This window comes from Schistocerca americana, chromosome X, assembly GCF_021461395.2.
Source record: "Schistocerca americana isolate TAMUIC-IGC-003095 chromosome X, iqSchAmer2.1, whole genome shotgun sequence".
In the NCBI taxonomy this organism is placed as follows: Eukaryota; Metazoa; Arthropoda; class Insecta; order Orthoptera; family Acrididae; genus Schistocerca; species Schistocerca americana.
The window spans coordinates 802,052,910-802,072,065 of record NC_060130.1 but is presented as its reverse complement, the minus strand read 5'-3'; the positions used below and the strand labels follow the sequence as shown (position 1 = coordinate 802,072,065).

Genomic DNA, 19,156 nt, shown 5'->3' with positions numbered 1-19,156 from the left:
AGTAGAATGTTCATTTTGGATATTTGATTGAATTCAGGTTGTGTGTTTGTTCACAGATTACCCTACATGGAATTTAATAGAAAATCAGTCCATTCTCTGGAATTGCAATGCATAGCTGCTTTGACAGCTATCATTGTGCAAGCTTTTTAAATGTGCATCATGGCCTATGGCAGAGAACTTTCTCAAACAAGAATCTTTTCTGTGACTTTAATTCCACAACCACATTTTTCTGATGTCTAAATTACCAAGAGTATTATGATGGATGCATTATAACTTCAGTGATTTGATTAACTTATTTAAACTAATAATTTTGTATTCAAGTTTAATTTTTTATTACTCAGGCTATATGAACTGTGAGCTCCTGATCTCATAATTTGCTATGGAAATGGAAAAGCCAAAAAAGACCAAATTGACACAGTTTTTTCTGATGCAAGGATTACTTATTGTATGAAGTTCTGCTAACACAGGAATATGTCAATATATGATATGCGTTTAATACATTATGTAAAAAACATGAATTTCAGAACTTGCTAAATCATTGTAATTATATGAAATTATACCAGTAATATGATGATAATATGAGCATTGGGCCTTTTGGTCTAGCAAAACAAGTTGTAGTAGCAGGAAATGCAAGATTCTGTAGTTACCTACTAATGGTAACAAGCCAACAAAGATGAAAAGTACATTGAGAAAACCTGGCCTTGTATTGTTGAAGCCCAGGATCATTGCACACCAGACCTTTAATATAATGGGGAAATGAAAACCGAAATTTTAGCTGTACAAGAGATATAGCCAAATGTATATCGTAATCAGATGAATACTGAGTTTTTAAAGGAGACCAGTTCAAAAATATATAATAGAAAAGGGATACAAATGTTTGGAACACAAATATTATTACAGAATTTGCTGACCAACATGATGCTGAAACTCAGCATCAACTTACCATGTATGACAACTCTCACCACTAGAAACATGAACAAAAGTATAAAATTTTAAATGTGCATGCACCACTAAGAAAGAGGAATCAACAAAATGTCACAAGAATACAATAATGGAGGAAAGAAAAACAGAAAGAAATACTACATAGGGTTCCAGAGACTAGCGGACTTGAGAGAGCAGACTGGAAGGAGCTGTTTGCTTACGATCACTGATGATTGACTGTGCACACTAGCATAATCATTGGTGGTAAGAGCTTGATGGAACTGGGTGATGAATTAACATGAAGTTCAGGAAAACAACATGCAGAAGAAGCTTAAGAAACAACTGTGAAAATAACCAAACAGTCATTAGACAGACTCCATTTTGACCATGTTGCTATCACTTATTATACCTGCAAGGAGACTCAACGTCTACATTTTATGGAAGGAGAGAATATGCCCTTGACCACTATCCAATAAAAAGGAAGCTGAAGCTGACACATAAAAAAAAGAAAGTAAAATGTCTGTATAGGGATGCTGAAGTACACACTGCAAGATTTAACATCCACGTAGTAGATTTTGAATGGATACAATGATGGGGTAAAAGTAACAAGTAGCCACAAGCAGCTAGAAATAATAATATCAATACTAGGAGCAGCAGAGCAAGCAACCTTATTTAGAAAAATAAAAGAGGCAACTGTGATGGAAGGAAGTTTGTGAACTAGGATTACAAATAAGAGTTAAAATGTGGGATAAGAATACAACAAAGCAGCTAGAAGACTGAAGAACGTGCAAAGTGCAGAGGAGACATCCAAAACAAAATTAGGCAAACAGATGAAATAAAATACTCAACAACTAAATAAAGAACTATAAAAGAGTAGCCCAGATGCAAAAGCTGCTAACTCCACAATAAATGAAACTGAGATCATTGTGAAAAATTTGTCCCATTCAAACTATTAAAGTTAAAGACTTCATTTCTTTTAAAAAATAAGTAAAAAAATAATTTATTACACAGTATCAATGGTTTAAATCTGTGATTGAGTTTTACATGTTGAAATCTTATATAAAATACTGAGTTAGCAGTTTTTGCACCCAATTTATGCAGTTATCAGGTTTTGCAAATGTATCAATCCAATTCCAAAACAAACATTTGGTTGCAAAATCCACTATTTGATGATATGTTAGGAATGACAGGATGGTGGAATTTAATTATTGTGGATACAAACAGAATACATTTTATTTCAAAGAGAAGTCTGAAAATTCTACAAGATTGGAACATAAAAAATCAAATGTGACTTTAGTTTGCCACAAAAAACTGACTTACTTAACATCAAAAAGAGAGGAGATAAGAATGCTCAGCATTAGCTTTTTCCTTTTTTTTTTTTTTTTTTAAAAAATACACCATTATGTTTTTGACATCACAAGATATTGTAGAAAATAAAATAAGCTCCAAATTTCATCTGAGTAACACATCAACAAAATTTTAGAAAATAATAAAATTTGCAGTAAGTCGCATCCTAAGTAAAACAGTGACAAAAAGATTCTAGAAAATGAAATTAACTGAAAATTTCTTTTATGTGACATCAACATCAATACTGCCCGTCAACTCAAAATTGCTTCTGTCATCTACAGATTGTTGACCCTGGCAGGAGCGATATTGGAGTGCCTTCCTTCTTGTCTAACACCTTGGTGTAGAATTCAAGTTTGTCGTTGGTCACTCAGTCTTCACCAAAGCGAAGCTCCAAAAGCTGGTTGACATCTCCGAGTTTGGCTTCTGAAAGTTTTAAATGGTTCAAATGGCTCTGAGCACTATGGGACTCAACTGCTGAGGTCATTAGTCCCCCAGAACTTAGAACTAGTTAAACCTAACTAACCTAAGGACATCACAAACATCCATGCCCGAGGCAGGATTCGAACCTGCGACTGTAGCGGTCTTGCGGTTCCAGACTGCAGCGCCTTTAACCGCACGGCCACTTCGGCTGGAGAAAGTTTTATACCAGCGGTGATGGGTGTTGGGCCGTTTTCTTTGCTGAAATTTTTTCCCCTCTTCAGGATGCTCTTCCCATCTTCAACTTCAAAGTTGTAGAAGTGCTCTCCACAAACTAGAGAAGTTTCCTTATTTTGCTTTTTATAAACATGTTCTTTTTTTTTTTTTTTGGCTTTCTGAATCTGCAAATGCCAGTTACCATTAACTTTCACTAATCCTGCCACATATGTCATAACAGTTTGTGTCAACACAGTATTCATTGCGTAACATTGCTTTAATAATACTTTTCATGTTCTTACCCTTCTGTTTTGGAAACATCTCTTTTTCACTAATCAGGATGCCTCTTCCTTTTCCAGGAGAGACCGTTGCCCTTGGTCCTGTTCTGGGCTTTTGCAACTACAACGATGGGTTCAACTTCTTGGAAAATCCTTACTTTTTCAATTACTCCCACTTCATTTCTACCTCCTTCTACATTTAAACTGTCCAAAAAATCCCTTATTTCCTTCAAAATGCTCACACAAGTGTGTCGACAAACATCTAACTGATCAGCTGAAGTATGCTTACTGGCATATATTTTGACAATACATTGGCAGCAAGAGCTTCATTGTTGCGTTTATATTCACTACAGTGCAGCCAACCTAACTCTGAATAAGAAAAATATCCCTTCAAATCGTAACAAACTTCAAGGTAGCTTTGAATGTCTAGATTGGCAAGTCTGATGTCAGTTGGCATTCCTTGCATCCAGACATGGCACAGCGACTGCGATGACTTTTGAACTTGGCAGGTTTTGCAAATGTTGGAGATTTAGCGGGCTTTGCGCCCAAGGGCAACATGCAGTTAGTGGCTTTTGCAACTGACCATTATTTTCTACTGTCAATTTCAACCATTTATTGTGGGTTGTACCCTGAAACCTATTCATTCATGTCATCTCCAAAAAAATCTATCGGTAGTGTGCTCAACTCAAAATGGACAAAAAATCCATTTAGCGGCTTTTGCATCTCGCCTACTCAAAACTCCTTCTAAACCAATATACATAATTCCTACAAAATTTTTATGATGAAACTAACAACATTGACTCCCTGTTTCAAAGATTAAAAAGGAAACATAATCATCAATAATGAACAAAGTTGCCAACATCAAGCAAATTACACCCAAACACATCACGACATTACAAAACCTGAAGAAATGGCATTATTTGAACAAGTACAAGAATGAGAAGAGAAGCCTCTCAATTAATAAGAAAGCAGGAAAATAATAAGAGAATTGAAAAACATAAACAAAACAAGCAGGGACTCAGTAGTCACAGAATCGCTCATATATGGAGGACAAAATTGGTGGGGATGTAAAAGCACTATTTGGGGAGACCTGTAATGCAGAGAACATCTTAAGGGAATATATGACAGTGTTACTGCATCCGTTGCCCAAAAAAGGAGATAAAATAAACATTAAAAATAGAGAGGTAAGACATTAATTACAATATGTTATTTTAATCAGTAAAAAGCAATCTTAAGAAGAATATTGAAAAATAATTAAGTAAACTGAGGGAAGGTTTAACAAAGTGAGACTGTACAAGGAGTAAATTTTTCACATCAGTTTATAATAAAACCATGTAAACTCACTGCTAAAAACTTAATAAATGTCTGTAAGAAGACAAATAACCTTGATAGACCCTTTAGCACTTCAGAGGAATCGAGTGCAAAATTAGAATTAAATTTAGAAATTATCACTGACATTACATTTGAAAGAAACATTGTGGTTATGCTGTCAAAAACACAGATTTTATTTATTTCACTTTATTTTACTTCAAGATCCATAGATCCATGGGCATATACATCACAAGGATGTTGAACATGTGAAGCATTTATAATAAATATGCACACTTTTCTCTTATATACTGGTTTGTATATAAAACAGTCATTTGTAAAGACAAACAGCAGTTAACAATGAAATTCATATTAATCACTCTACATTGCACTACATAAAAATTCTCACAATTATGCGTTATTATAAAATTCTTGTGAGGAATAGAAATATTTTTCCAGAAGGTGCTGTTTATCAGTTTTTAAAATCTGTTTTGACTAGTAATCTAGGACATGATATTAAATAAAAGAGCATTGTACAGCTATGTGCTAGAGTAGGGAATTCCATTTTGGATTTTGCTGAGTCTTTTTAGCTCTATATGGAATTATAATTACTTCTAGTGTTACATCTCTGACACGCAGCATTAATTCTGCACAATTTTAAATTCTCAGCAACAAAAAATGTAAGGGAAGTAATGTACTGGGATTAGAGTCATGCATGGCACAGGTTTCAGCCTGCTCAGGCAATTTGAGCCACAGATTGAGAAAGAAAAATTCAGACTTTGCCAATCATCTTTTAACAGAAAACCAATCATATGATGTAGGATGTGAAGTTTTACACTCTGTAAAGAAAAGCACAAAGCCGACTCCACTGGAAATCAACAGACATATGAGAGAGAATGACAGCTTAGTGTTAAATGACCAGACTCAATTTCCTTTTTATCCTCTGTTAAATTAAGTTTTAGTTACAAATAACAGATTGAAATTGTAAATTCAACTTTATTTTTCATCAGTTGTTAAATGTATGGGCACATAAAAAGATTTGCTCTCTTTTTTTAGTTAATGTAACTATTTCTACATAGCAGACACTGTAACACTTTCCTATTTAAACACTTTTCTTGCTGGTCATCATTTTTTAATCTTCAACGAAAGTAATATCTTTGTTTGCAATATTCGGTTGTCACTTAAAGGTGGCCCAAGAAGCCAAGAGTCAGTTCATGGCCAAATAAATATAATTTTGCAGAACATTAGGAAATATTTCCTATTTAATATTGTTGTTGTTGTGGTCCTCAATCCTGAGACTGGTTTGATGTAGCTCTCCATGCTACTCTATCCTGTGCAAGCTTCTTCATCTCCCAGTACCTACTGCAACCTACATCCTTCTGAATCTGCTTAGTGTATTCATCTCTTGGTCTCCCTCTATGATTTTTACCCTCCCTGCTACCCTCCAATACTAAATTGGTGACCCCTTGATGCCTCAGAACATGTCCTACCAACCGATCCCTTCTTCTAGTCAAGTTGTGCCACAAACTCCTCTTCTCCCCAATTCTATTCAATACCTCCTCATTAGTTACGTGATCAACCCATCTAATCTTCAGCATTCTTCTGTAGCACCACATTTCGAAAGCTTCTATTCTCTTCTTATCTAAACTATTTATCATCCACATTTCACTTCCACACATGGCTACACTCCATACAAATACTTTCAGAAATGACTTCCTGACCCTTAAATCTATACTCAATGTTAACAAATTTCTCTTCTTCAGAAACGCTTTCCTTGCCATTGCCAGTCTACATTTTATATCCTCTCTACTTTGACCATCATCAGTTATTTTGCTCCCCAAATAGCAAAACTCCTTTACTACTTTAAGTGTCTCATTTCCTAAACTAATTCCCTCAGCATCACCCGACTTAATTCGACTACATTCCATTATCCTCATTTTGTTTTTGTTGATGTTCATCTTATATTCTCCTTTCAAGACACTGTCCATTCCATTCAGCTGCTCTTCCAAGTCCTTCACTGTCTCTGACAGAATTACAATGTCATTAACCATACAGTAAAGCTGCATGCCCTCGGGAAAAATTATGGCTGTAGTTTCCCCTTGCTTTCAGCCGTTCACAGTAACAGCACACCAAGGCCATTTTGGTTAGTGTTACAAGGCCAGATCAGTCAATCATCCAGACTATTGCCCCTGCAACTACTGAAAAGGCTGCTGCCCCTCTTCAGGAACCACACGTTTATCTGGCCTCTCAACAGATACCCCTCCGTTGTGGTTGCACCTACGGTACGGCTATCTGTATCGCTGAGGCAAGCAAGCCTCCCCACCAATGGCAAGGTCTATGGTTCATGGGAGGGGGGCATATAATATTATCAAAGATGTTTCGTTATTTTGTTGATGTCACACACCAAAAAAGAAATACCTATGTTGACTCTAACTAGTTGGAGGTAAAAAGGTGAATGAACTGGCACTACAGTGTGAAGCATGCAGTCTTGCAAATTTAGTGAAACAGCCATCAGCCTTTCCCACATAGTTAGAAATACTTAAGCATTGTAACAATAAAGAAGGAGAAATGTAGGGTTTGTGAATGAAAGCAGAACAGAATGCAATGGAAGTGATATGCTGGCCTGGAGAGTAACAAACTGGATAAGCTGAGGAAGCAGCGGGCTGGCAGGGCATGTCAACCCAGCTGGACTGGTACAATGGACTGTACTGAACTGCAGAATTTGGTGGATCAGCCAGGTTGTCCAGTGTACCATACAGCCAGGCCAAAAGACATGGGTTTGGTGGGCTGAAACCTGCACCATGCGTAACTGTAACAGAGATGTCATGGTGAAGGTGCCTAGCTGTTTGAATAAGTACCTACATGAACTTTTTGGGTGGGCTCCATACATAATTGTGATCATTTGCTTTTGTACTGTAAAGATCTTCTTTACATGTCTTTGGTTGCACCAGGATAGTATGACATACATGTTAAGACATGACCTAAGGGAATAGTGCAAGTATACATTTATGGTTGCTACCTTATTAGCAGTCAAAGCAATAGTATGATAGCAAATACTCCTGAGCTCAGTCTTTTAGACAATTCCAGGGTATGTGCAGACCAATTTAACTTGTCTATGTGTGGTTCCAGGAATATGGAGGACTAAACATCCATTATTTCACTATCAATTTATTTTATTTACGTTTCTTCCTCTGTTACGTGTCTCACACAGAACAGTATTAGTTGTGTCTTGGTGACATTAAGTGTCAGACCATTTGCAGTGAAACTTTTCAGGGCCCGTCCAAATATTGTGTTTTTCCCATGCTCTCTCTGTTGCTGTTATATGTTTTCTCAACAGATTCATTTGTGTCATCTGGAGAGAGAGTAAAGTGTGTTTGAGAATTGTTCACATTGGATGGTCATTTACAAATATAACAAATAGCAGAGGATGGAGCACAGAAACTTGTTGTACTCCACAGGTCATGGTGTCCTGCTAGTATGGAGTGCTGTACTTTCCAAATTCTTGAGAACTATATTTTTTTTGTCTATCATTCAAATATGATTTGAGCAGAGGTGCCTTTTTGGAAACCAAACTGGCTTAGGTTGAGGTTACTGTATTTGTTAACCCTTCAAACCAGTAGTTTATATGCTCACAGCTAGTCTACTCGTGGTAGTTCACACAGCTGGTACAGGACTGCAGCATTTTATTTAAATTGCTGTAGCACAGCAATTATTAGTCAAAAGTTAATGAAATTTCCAGGAATTGTTAACAATAGCCATTCATTGTGTTGAAAACATACATGATCACATAAAATAAACTTTCAGTGTGGTCTACTTTGAAGAAACATTTGATACATAGTCCTATACCACAGCGTATTCCTGTGAGCTTTCAGCAGAATGAAGGCTTTCACGACCGGGTGACATGGCTGTTGATATACTTTCTGGGATGTGAGGTCGTGGTCCAAGAACTTTTCTGCTCCTGACGTTTCGTCCAGAACTGCGCTGGACTTCCTCAGAGGTGCTGTTCCGCTGAGTCTTGAGTCGGCAAGACTCAGCGGAGCAGCGCCTCTGAGGAAGTCCAGCGCAGTTCTGGACGAAACGTCAGGAGCAGAAAAGTTCTTGGACCACGACCTCACATCCCGGAAAGTATATCAACAGCTTTCAGCAGTTTATGGCTTGTCCCTTATGTGTTAATGTTCACATATCTTGAAATTTTATATTTCAATGCTATGAAAGAATACACTGATGAGCCAAAACATTATGACCACCTGCTTGATAGGTCATTTGTCCATCTTTGGTATGAAATATGTCACTGATTCTGCGTATCAGGGACCCATCAGTGTGTTGCTAGGTTTGTGGAGGTATTTGGTATTAGATTTCTACACACAGGTCATGTAAGTCACATAAATAACAGGCTGCTCATTTGTGATGTGATGGCACCTGACAGTGACCCAAATTTGGCGAATTTGGTCACAGAAACATCAATGTGATTTCACTATAATGCTCCTCACACAACTGTAGCATGGTCTGGCTCTGAGACACGGACAGTTATACTGCTGAAAGATGACATCACTGTCACAGAAGACATCACGCATGAAGGTATGCAGATGGTCCACAGCTGTCAGTGTGCCTTTTATTACTACCACAGATCCCATGCAAGCACAGGAGAATGTCTCCCATAGCATAATACTGCTCCCACCAGCCTGCATCCATGGTGTGCTGCATGTTTTAAGTCACTGTTCACTTCAATGATGGTGTTGTGGAGACAACCATTGACCTAGTGTAGTGATTCATCTCAAGAGCCGACACATCTCTATTGATCGATGATCAGATCCCGATGGTCCCATGCCCACTACATTCATAATTGATGATGTCATTGGATCAATATGTGAACACATAATGGTCTGCTGTGGAGCTCAATGTTCAACACTGTACAATGAACGGTGTGCTCTGAAACACTTTTGTATGCACCAGCATTGTGATCTTTCAGCAGAGATGGCACAGATCACCATCTATCTTACTTTACAGAGCAGACAAGCCTTCGAATCCCACATTCTGTGAAGAGTCATGGACATCCAACCATTTATCACCCAGTGGTAGTTTCACTGTTATTCTACCTCTTTCTGTAGATGCTCATGACGGTAGTATGTGAACATTTGACCAGTTTCACCATTTTTGAGTGACTCATTCACAGGATGTGCGTAAAAATCATCTGTCATCTGTCAGAGTAGCTTATCTGAATGGATTTCCCCATTTGCAGCCCGTATCTTCACCAGGGTGACCCCTGTCCATGTCTGCTCTGCTTAAATACCTTTGTTACTGAATCACGTGCTGACAATGCCACCAGTTGGCACCCAATATCACAGTGGGCAATGGTCATAATGTTTTGGCTTATCAGTGTATGCTGAAAACTGACTTTAGAAAGGATTATGCCAAATGATTCAGTCCACCCAGTAGTTAAAATTAAATGAATCTTTCCCACTGTATTTTCGCTTTGAAGATTTTGATGGCAAGTTGCCGTTGCACAGTACACCACTTTTACAGGTACAGAGAATTGCACCTATTCCTTCATCCACATATTCAGAGATAGATAATCAAGCAATAATTCAGTGACACACTGTACACTAAAAGTCATGGTTAAAACTTGACACAGTGGCAATACATCATAGCAAATACAATGCACAAGTTATTGCCATGTAGAAAATTGACAACATGATTAAAAATCCAGTAAGTAGATTTTACGGAACAGTTATACTTAGACATTGTTTGTTTACTATCACACCGAAGATTTGAAGATACAAAGATGCTATGCAGTTACATAATAGTCAAAGACTTTTGCAGATAGACTGCATAGATGTTTAGTGTTTACATCCTGACTTCAGATTTTAACTCAGTTCTACTTAGAGATGTTAGGTTTTTGATGATGGACCTAGGACTTTCACAGAGGTATTACACCATTCCTTGCTCACTCAATATTGGTGGTTTTGGTGTGGGGTGGGCTATTTAAAGACAGGCCTACAGGTATTTATTGATCTTGGAAACTACATAATGTTGTGAAATTGCTTAGGTTTGATTTCATTGTATCATTTGGTCTATAAGACTTAACTGCTTCCTAGTTTATGAAAAATGTTGAAGTTTAGTAAGTTATAAAAGTATACAGAACCATCTTATGCTCCAGCATTGGGATACCCTATCTATGAATATGGCATACCTCTTGAAATTTATTTTACACTTTGTTTAATTATTCAAAATCTTAATTAGTGATTTAATGAGCTACGGTGTCATCTGATACAGAAAAATAGCAGGAAGTACAGTTTCAAAATTTAGGATGTAACTAACACAAGTGCAAAATTGCTAATGGGAAACTGTGAATGTCTAAAGTTTCAGTGTCAGTTATTTCAGTATTAATTAGTTCCAGGTAATTTAAAGTACTTCTCACAAGGGAAACTCTCCATCACATCCCCATCAGATTTAGTGGTAAGATGGCCCAGTGGATAACCCATCAAAAACTGAATACAGATCAAGCATGAAAACAGGAAGAAGGTTTTTCTGAACTGTGTAAAAAAAAAAAAAAAAAAAAAAAAAAAAAGCAAAATTCGAGGGTAATCCCAAAATGAAGGTCTCCTATTTTTTTTATAAGTATATAGACCTGTTTATTTCTACAATGGTTTACATCAGTTTACAGCTTGAACATTTAGCTATTTTTTGACATAATCTCCATTTCTGTCAATGCATTTTTGTAGATGCTGTGGCAGTTTTTGTATGCCCATGTCATACCAGCTCACTGCCTTGCTGTTCAGAAAGTTATGAACTGGTGTGATTGTTGCTTGGTCTCAGGTGTAAAGTGGTATGTCCAGGTTTCGTCACGCATGACAATTGAGTCCAGAAAGTTGTCCTGTTCAGCTACAAGGCGGTGAAGAAATGTGCGGGAAGCATCAACTTGTTGCCGCATGTGGTCCTCAGTCAGCATGCATGGCACCCATCTTGTTACCAATGTTTCTGTTAAAATTCTGTGAGTGGTGCTTCGGGAAACCTCAGGAACCAACGTGCAGAGATCATCCAGGGTGATCTGCCGATCTTCATGCATGCTTTGCTCAACCTTCAACACTGTCTCCTCAGAAACTGACGGTCTCCTGCTCTTTTGTTCGTCATGAATTTCGGTCTGACCAGCTGCAAACTCTATACACCACTTACGAACATTTTTGACATCCATGCATGACTCACCATACACTTCCGTCAATTGGCAATGGATTTCAATTGGCGCAGTGCCCTTTGTGTTCAAAAACAGAATAACTGCGTGCAATTTGCTCTTGCCGGTAACATCCAATGGGAGCTCCATTCTCAATGGCTGCCAAGCCAAGACAGAGCACCTCAGCACGGCGTTCGCATGTTTACACACAGCGCGTGAAGCACTCTTTATAAGAGTGTGACCAACTGCCACACAAACAGAGATCTGTACTTATAAAAAAAAAGGGAGGCCTTATTCTTGGGATTACCCTCATAGAAACAGTGAATAGTCCGAGAACAAGAAGTTCAATAAAGAGCAGAGTGAAACAGCAGTGGCATTGTGGGTAAGTGGTCATGGTGTTGGAATGCCAAGTGCATGAGCCATGTTTGAAACCCCCTTTTGCCATTTTTTTCCACAACATTATGAACTGTCTATCTGGTCATTGAGATGTTTGATCTCTTTCTGTAGTCATGGCAGTTGTTACACTATCATTGGTTATAGCATGTGAGTCATGTGGTAAGAATATGTTACCATCACAAGTAAATGTGACACAAAAATGAAAACAACAAATAAATGGGCATGAACTAATTTACAACAAAGGAATTCAAGAGTCAAGACATTCAAAACAGAAAACAACTTAACAAACATTAAAAAGACATGTTGTGACAGAGCACAGAGGAACTGTGTGATTGTGAAACTGTTGCATTCATTTGTTGCAGCTTATATGAAAAACTATTTTGTTCTCATCATTGGGAGTAATCACATCCACATTCATATGAACACCTATACCAAGCAAGGAGGCATATCTCACTCACTTATCAGTCATACAAACTAGGTGTGTCAAAAAGAGATTCCTATTGTATGACACATGTACTGTCACTAATGCCATGTATGACACACCAGATGTGTTTTCCAGTGGAGGATTCAGTAGACTTATCACCTCATCAAACTTCTGCATTTCCCATTCGAAAGCCACTTCCCTTCAGCTGCTAATAGAGTAGTTGTGCAGAATCAGCTGTCATTATAGGTCCATACTTTACACCTTACTGTTGCAAACACACATTACACCACGATACAGACACAAATTTGTGTAAAGCAAACAGCAAAAATAAAAGAAATTGGCATGAGGGAGGTTTTAACATGGCTTACCTGCATAGCAGTCCAACAGTGTAACCACTTAACCATGACACCATGGCTCTAGCTGGCTGTCCTGTATTGCACTTCTTCTTCTTGGACCATTCACTGTTTCTATTTTGCTTTTTTTTCACAGTCAGGTACATCTTCTTCCTGTTTTCATGCTTGATCCATGTTCAGTTTTTGACTCGCAGTCCACTGGGCCCTCTTACCATTAAATATGTGGGGGGTGCAATGGGCAGTTTCCCTTGTCAGAAAAAATGGGGTGATTGCTTTTGAATGAATAGTAACAAGTCTTCAGATTCTATTGATAATCTCAAAGTATTATCCTTGTACTAATTGCATTACAACTTTCAATTTGTCATAACCTTTAATTAATCAAGTTTCTAGTAACGCTAACTGCATCATCTGAAATCAGCGTGTTTAGTATAACCAAATAGATAATAAATGTAAATGGAACCTCTCCTAATTAACTATTTGAAGTATTCACGTATATATTGCTTACTTCATGAGGTGTTGTATTGAAAATAGAATGAAAAATCAGGAAAAAATTTGGTTATTGATGGGAGCAGAAGGCACTTGCTATGTTTTATTTCCTACCTCCCCCACCCCTAAAAATTGAATTACATAGACAATTATTGAGGAATAGTACAAACACACAGAATCAGGGAGCACATTAACACACAGTCTAACAATGAAGTATTGAGTCATCATGCAAACATTGGAATGGCCAAAGGCCCAGTGCAGTGTCTTACATACTAATATTTCACACAGTTGTGCTGTCTGGGCCAATGTCACGCAGCCTCTTTAAGCCAGCCATGGAGACATGCACTGCTTAATTATGCATGCTCATTGCAAAAGGTTACAACACTCCTTCCCACACGGAACAGAACTGTTCACCATGGAGATGTCCATGTCTTCATCAGAAGGAGCAGGAGATGTGCCATCACAAAAGAATATGGTCTGAAATGGCACAGGTGTGGACAGGCACAGCACCCACTCCCCCATGAGAGACTGTAAGGGAGTACTGGTGATGGAGACTCCTTATCCATGGCCAAATCTGGGCAGGCACTCAGAAATGGAGGCAGCAGAGAAGACAAAGGTTGCAGCATCATCAGCAGTGACTGCAGGGGCTGTGGCGAATCAGGTGGCCCAGCATTAAACTACTTTGCCCAGCATTGGTGGCACCCCAAACAAAGATGGTGCAGGAGCCAAAAGGAGCATGGACCTTGCTGCAGGAGCTGGCACTGAAGGTGGGGGCTGCTGCAAGGGCGGTGGAGCCTCCAGTGCACAGTTGGTCACACATGGGTGGAGCTGGTTGTAGTGTTGGGACGCCAAACCATTGGAGGTGCACACAATGCAGAGGTGGTGGCCTCAACAGTGATGCCGGTATCCACTTGAGGTGCCAGCCAAAGCTGCAGGCCCAGAGGGTGGAGTCTTCATGGAATAGCTGCGAGGCGGCAGCGGAGGGTGACCAGGCATTGGCCAGAGCAGGTGAAACAGTGTACAAAACTGGTGGCTATGAAACATCCTTGCCAAGCTATGATTGCAGCTGGGATGAACCTATATGAGCTCAAGAATCAATTGAGAGCTTCCTCAGGAGAAGGTTGCATGACAGTTTTGGCAGTACATATCAGCTACTCTTCCTCACTGTTGAACTGAGGATGAAATGGAGGAGCCATAGCATGCTGAATGCCACTATTTGTACAAAAGTCTTCAAAATCCTGTGATAAAAGTTGCAGGACATTGCCCGTCGCAAGTGTATATGGTAATCTTTTCAAAGAAAAAATCCTTGCGAGGGCCATTACCTAGCCACTGTGGATGTGGATGGGGAATGAAACACAAAAGGAAATTCTGGGAAAGTATCAACTACAACAAGCCAAAAAGAGTTAAGGAAGGAACCTGCAAAATCAGCATCACTCCCAGGAGCTTTGGGCGATGGACCACAGGGAAAGAGAGGCCTGTGGTGCTGCATGATGGGCAGTTCACTATGAGCATGCTGACACAAACACGAATGATTTCATTGTCAATACCTGGCCAAAATACATGGCAGGAGGCAGCAATTTTGTACTAAAAACACATCAATGGCCCAGGTGGAGAAAGCATGTGATGTCCCACTGCAGTGCAGATGGGATCACAACCCTGGGCACCGACTCTTCGATAGACACACCATCAAGAACAAAGAGGCAGTGGTGGAGGGCATAGTAATTACCCCAGTGGTTCATCCAGACAGTCATGATGGACAAATTGAACAATCTGATGCAATACAGGATCAGCTGTGACAGCCACTGAAATCTGGAAAATGGTAATGGAAGAACTGTCCACTGTGATTTGGGCTTCAACATCTAAATGGAAATACTGCATTTCATCCTAATAAAATGCTGGATTGGGACCAATTGGCAACCACATTAACATGTTATGCTGTGGGGCAGAAGTGAATCTCCTAGTTATAATATGACAAAAACAGGACCCAGTATTCCAGGCAGTTTGATTGATAGATTGATTTCTTTATTAATCCATGTAACAATTTACATTGTGTGGATTTCGTCAGAAAAATCATATACAATACAATATACCTACAATTTATACACATAGAATTGGTATTTACACACATTTTTGAGGTATCTTACATTAGTTTTATATCCTTATGTAATTTTCTTATAGTACTGTACAATTCTGGATTTTATATTATAATTATTTCCTCATGTATTACAGTGCAGGCTACTTTAATTACACTACATGTTTTAATTCAGATAGTCCGTTACTGCGTAATAACTTTTATTTAATAAAAAATATTTTAGTTTTGTTTTGAACTGTCCAATTGTGTCAATATCTTTTATATTTTGGGGTAATTTATTAGATAATTTAACAGCATTGTACAACAAGCTCTGCTGAGTTTTAACTTTATTTTTCCTCTCTAGATGCAGATTGTATTGGTTTCTAGTTTCATAGCTGTGTACTAACGAATTTTTCATATAGCAGTCAATATTTTTTTTACATACATAATACTTTGAAAAATGTATTCACTGGGAACAGTTAGGATTTCCAGCTTTTGGAAATGTTCAAGGCAGTGAGCCCTACTGCCACTCTTGGTTATTATACGAATTGCTCTTTTCTGTAATTTGAAAACTATTTGAGTATTTTTACTGTTGACTCCCCAAAATATTATTCCATAGGTAATAACAGAGTCGATATAAGAAAAATGTACAGATCTGACACATGTAGTATCACACACTGCAGTCAGAATTCTAAGAGCATAGCATGCTGTAGCGATTCTGTTACTAAGTATTTTAATATGTTCTTCCCACTTTAACTGACTGTCAACATGCATACCAAGAAATTTTGTGTAGTCTACACATTTTATTGTTTCATCATTTAACTTAAAGTTGTTATAGTGTGGTTTTTTGCAGAGAAGTTAACAGCATTTGTTTTTTTAAAATTTAGTGTTAGTTGTCTGGAAGAGATACCAAAGGATGGAAGAGAGAAACCAAAGGTGTATGATCAATAATCTAAAGAAATTTAGAACCATATAGGAAATCATGAAATTCTTTTAGGGTGTACACAATAGCAAAAGCTTCTTTTCTGTCTGTGAGTAGTGCTGTTGTGCCTGATTCAGGATTTTGGAAGTGTAAATGATAGGGTGTTCAGACCCATTCATGTATTTGTGTCCAAGAATGTCTGCAGGGCCATATTGGGAGGCTTCTGTGGCCAAAACAAGATGCTGGCCCAGTTGGAAGGTAACCAAGGAAGGTGCCGAGTGTAGTATTGACTTCCACAAGGTAAAAGCATGTTGCAAGTGTCTGGCCAGTTAATAGGAACACCTTTATATAAGAGAGCATGAAGTGGTTGAGCCACTGTGGCCACATCAGAAAGAAATTTATGGTAGTACACAATCTTTCTGAGAAAGGCCTGCAACTCTAGGGTACCACAAATCTGCAATGCCATCGACATGGTGGCATAAAGACTTGACAGCAGCACATGAGACTTCAAAACCCAGACAGATGATATATGGCTGGAAATACTGTGATTTGTGCAAGTTACATCCCAACCCAGCAGCCTGCAGCTTTCTAAACATGGCATGAAGGTTGGACAAGTGTTCATTTATGGAGGAACCAGAGACCACAATATCATCCAGGCAGTTCATGCATACCAGCATGGATGCTGTGAATTGCTCCAAAAATTGTTGGAAAATAACGGGGGCAGTAGCTACACCAAATAGCAAGCAGGTGCTAGTAATGATATATCCCAAAGAGGGTATTCACTGCGTGGATACATTTGGAATCATCATCCAGAGGCAGTTGCGAGTAGGTATCTGACAGGTCCATTTTGAAAAAATATTGGCCCCTAGAAAGGCATGCTAAGAGTTCATCATGATAGGGTAAGGCATAGGTATCAACAACAGACAGTGAATTTACAGTCTTTTTAAAATCATCCAGAGCTGAAGGTTAGCATTTAGTTACTATTGAGGTAGACCATTCGGTGGAGGAGACTGGCATGACAATATTTAATTCAACCAATTTCTGCTTTGACTTGCTCCTGTAAGGCTCTTGGGATTCGGTGGGCATGAAAAAAATTGGAATGTGCCATCAGTTTTGTTGTGATTTGAGCCTTGAAATCTGTCGCACACCCTAAACCTTCTGAAAACTGCGAGGAAAATTCTGAGCAGAGTACATCCAGTTGTTGGTAGAGAATGTGATCCAGTACTAGATTCACTTCATCTGAAACAGAAAATCCAAAAAAAATTGAAGGCATCTAACTCAAATAAATTTTCAATGTTGGCATCATGGGTATTTGTTGTTTGTTGTAACTCAAGAACTAATGAAAGGCAGGGGACAATGGCAGTGGCTGAAGATCCACATATATTTGAGACTTAAACAAAGTCACTGCTGCACCCATGTCTACTTGCATTTTTAACATCTTATCCATAACACATACTTCTATGTAAAGGTTGTTAGTGGCTGCTGTCACTTGGGAAACACTGTTCACATCTATGTTCAGGTCTGATGCAGGAGGTTGAGAGTTGCATACAGAAACAATGTGTTCCATTTTTTACAATAGTTGCATGCAGCCCACTTATGTTGAACAAAACAGTAAGTGTATGACAGGAGAGCAGTACGTGGCCACTTTTGTGACACTGACTGCAGTTGCTTCTTAGCATGGTGCAGCCCCATACATTGTGGAGACCACACTTGCAGAACCATGACCTCATCTTCCTTTGTGAGCTAACTGACTGCTGCTGACGAGGAGAAGCAACAGCTGCTAGTTCACACCAGGCTTCTATCTGATGTCCTGCTTCTCTTGATACCTCAAAAGACTGGGAAATGTTTGAGACCTCTGTGAGAGAGGGATTTTCATATTGTAAGACATGTTCATGAACTTCTCTATCATGAGCCAAGTGCATTATAGCATCATGAACCATCGAATCAGCATGAGTCCTGGTTAGCTTCAATAACAAACTGGCAATGGCAGCTAAGCCAATGCAGTTCTGCTGCCCAAGCTCTGTATGACTGTTGCAGTCACTTTTGACAACAGTAAAACTCAATGCGAGCAGCAATAACATGAGTATGTTTGCAGTAATAAGTAGAGAGCAGCTGACACATTTCATCAAAAGAGAGAAACTGTACACATATTGAGGTCAGTGACACCAAAAGCCAGAGAATGTTCCAAGGGGTTTTTGTATGTGTTCGAATCTTCCACAGAATCATCATACAGAGGAAACAGTGTGGGTTGCATCAAGGGTGGTGAACCCTGGCACATCAGTGGGGCTGCAAAATTGTTTAGTGCCAGGGAGACAGCCTGCTGCTGGTTGCTGAGAGCTCACTGCTGTTTAATGGGGTACTGAAGAATTTCTTCCACTGACATATTGGTCCCAGTGAACTACGAAACAAAGTATGTGGAGTAGAATACTGCACTTGTTGCCAAAAATACCTTTTCGAGCCTCTGACAGCTTTCTTCTAGTGTGATAGTTGTGAGAATTACAGTTCAAGTTATGGCGCATTATTTATGAAAAATTTCAGTCTCAGTAGAGTAGGTAACTTCTGTTTGCAATGAACCAATATTTTTATTTGATTCTTACTTAATGATTAATTATTTAATAGGCAAGGTGCATGCTTTTGTCTGTTTTAATAATCAAATTTCAGATTTCGTAAGACTCTGAATTGTTATTCCAGTTATTTAATATGATCCTTTCTTGGCACACTATACTATGATCCTTTACATTCTATCATATGTATGCATAATTTCTTAAATATACGTTTACCTATTTCAGTGGAAAATGGCTGGAAATGCTATACCAACAGAGATTCAGAAAGAAATTGCAGTTTACATT

At 38.6% G+C, this 19,156-nt stretch overlaps 1 protein-coding gene across 1 annotated transcript in view; it reads left to right on the top strand.

Moving 5' to 3' along the window:
• Positions 1–19,156, top strand: part of LOC124556328 (NACHT and WD repeat domain-containing protein 2) — a 314,048-nt gene that overhangs the window by 153,671 nt on the left and 141,221 nt on the right. The window lies entirely within an intron of this gene.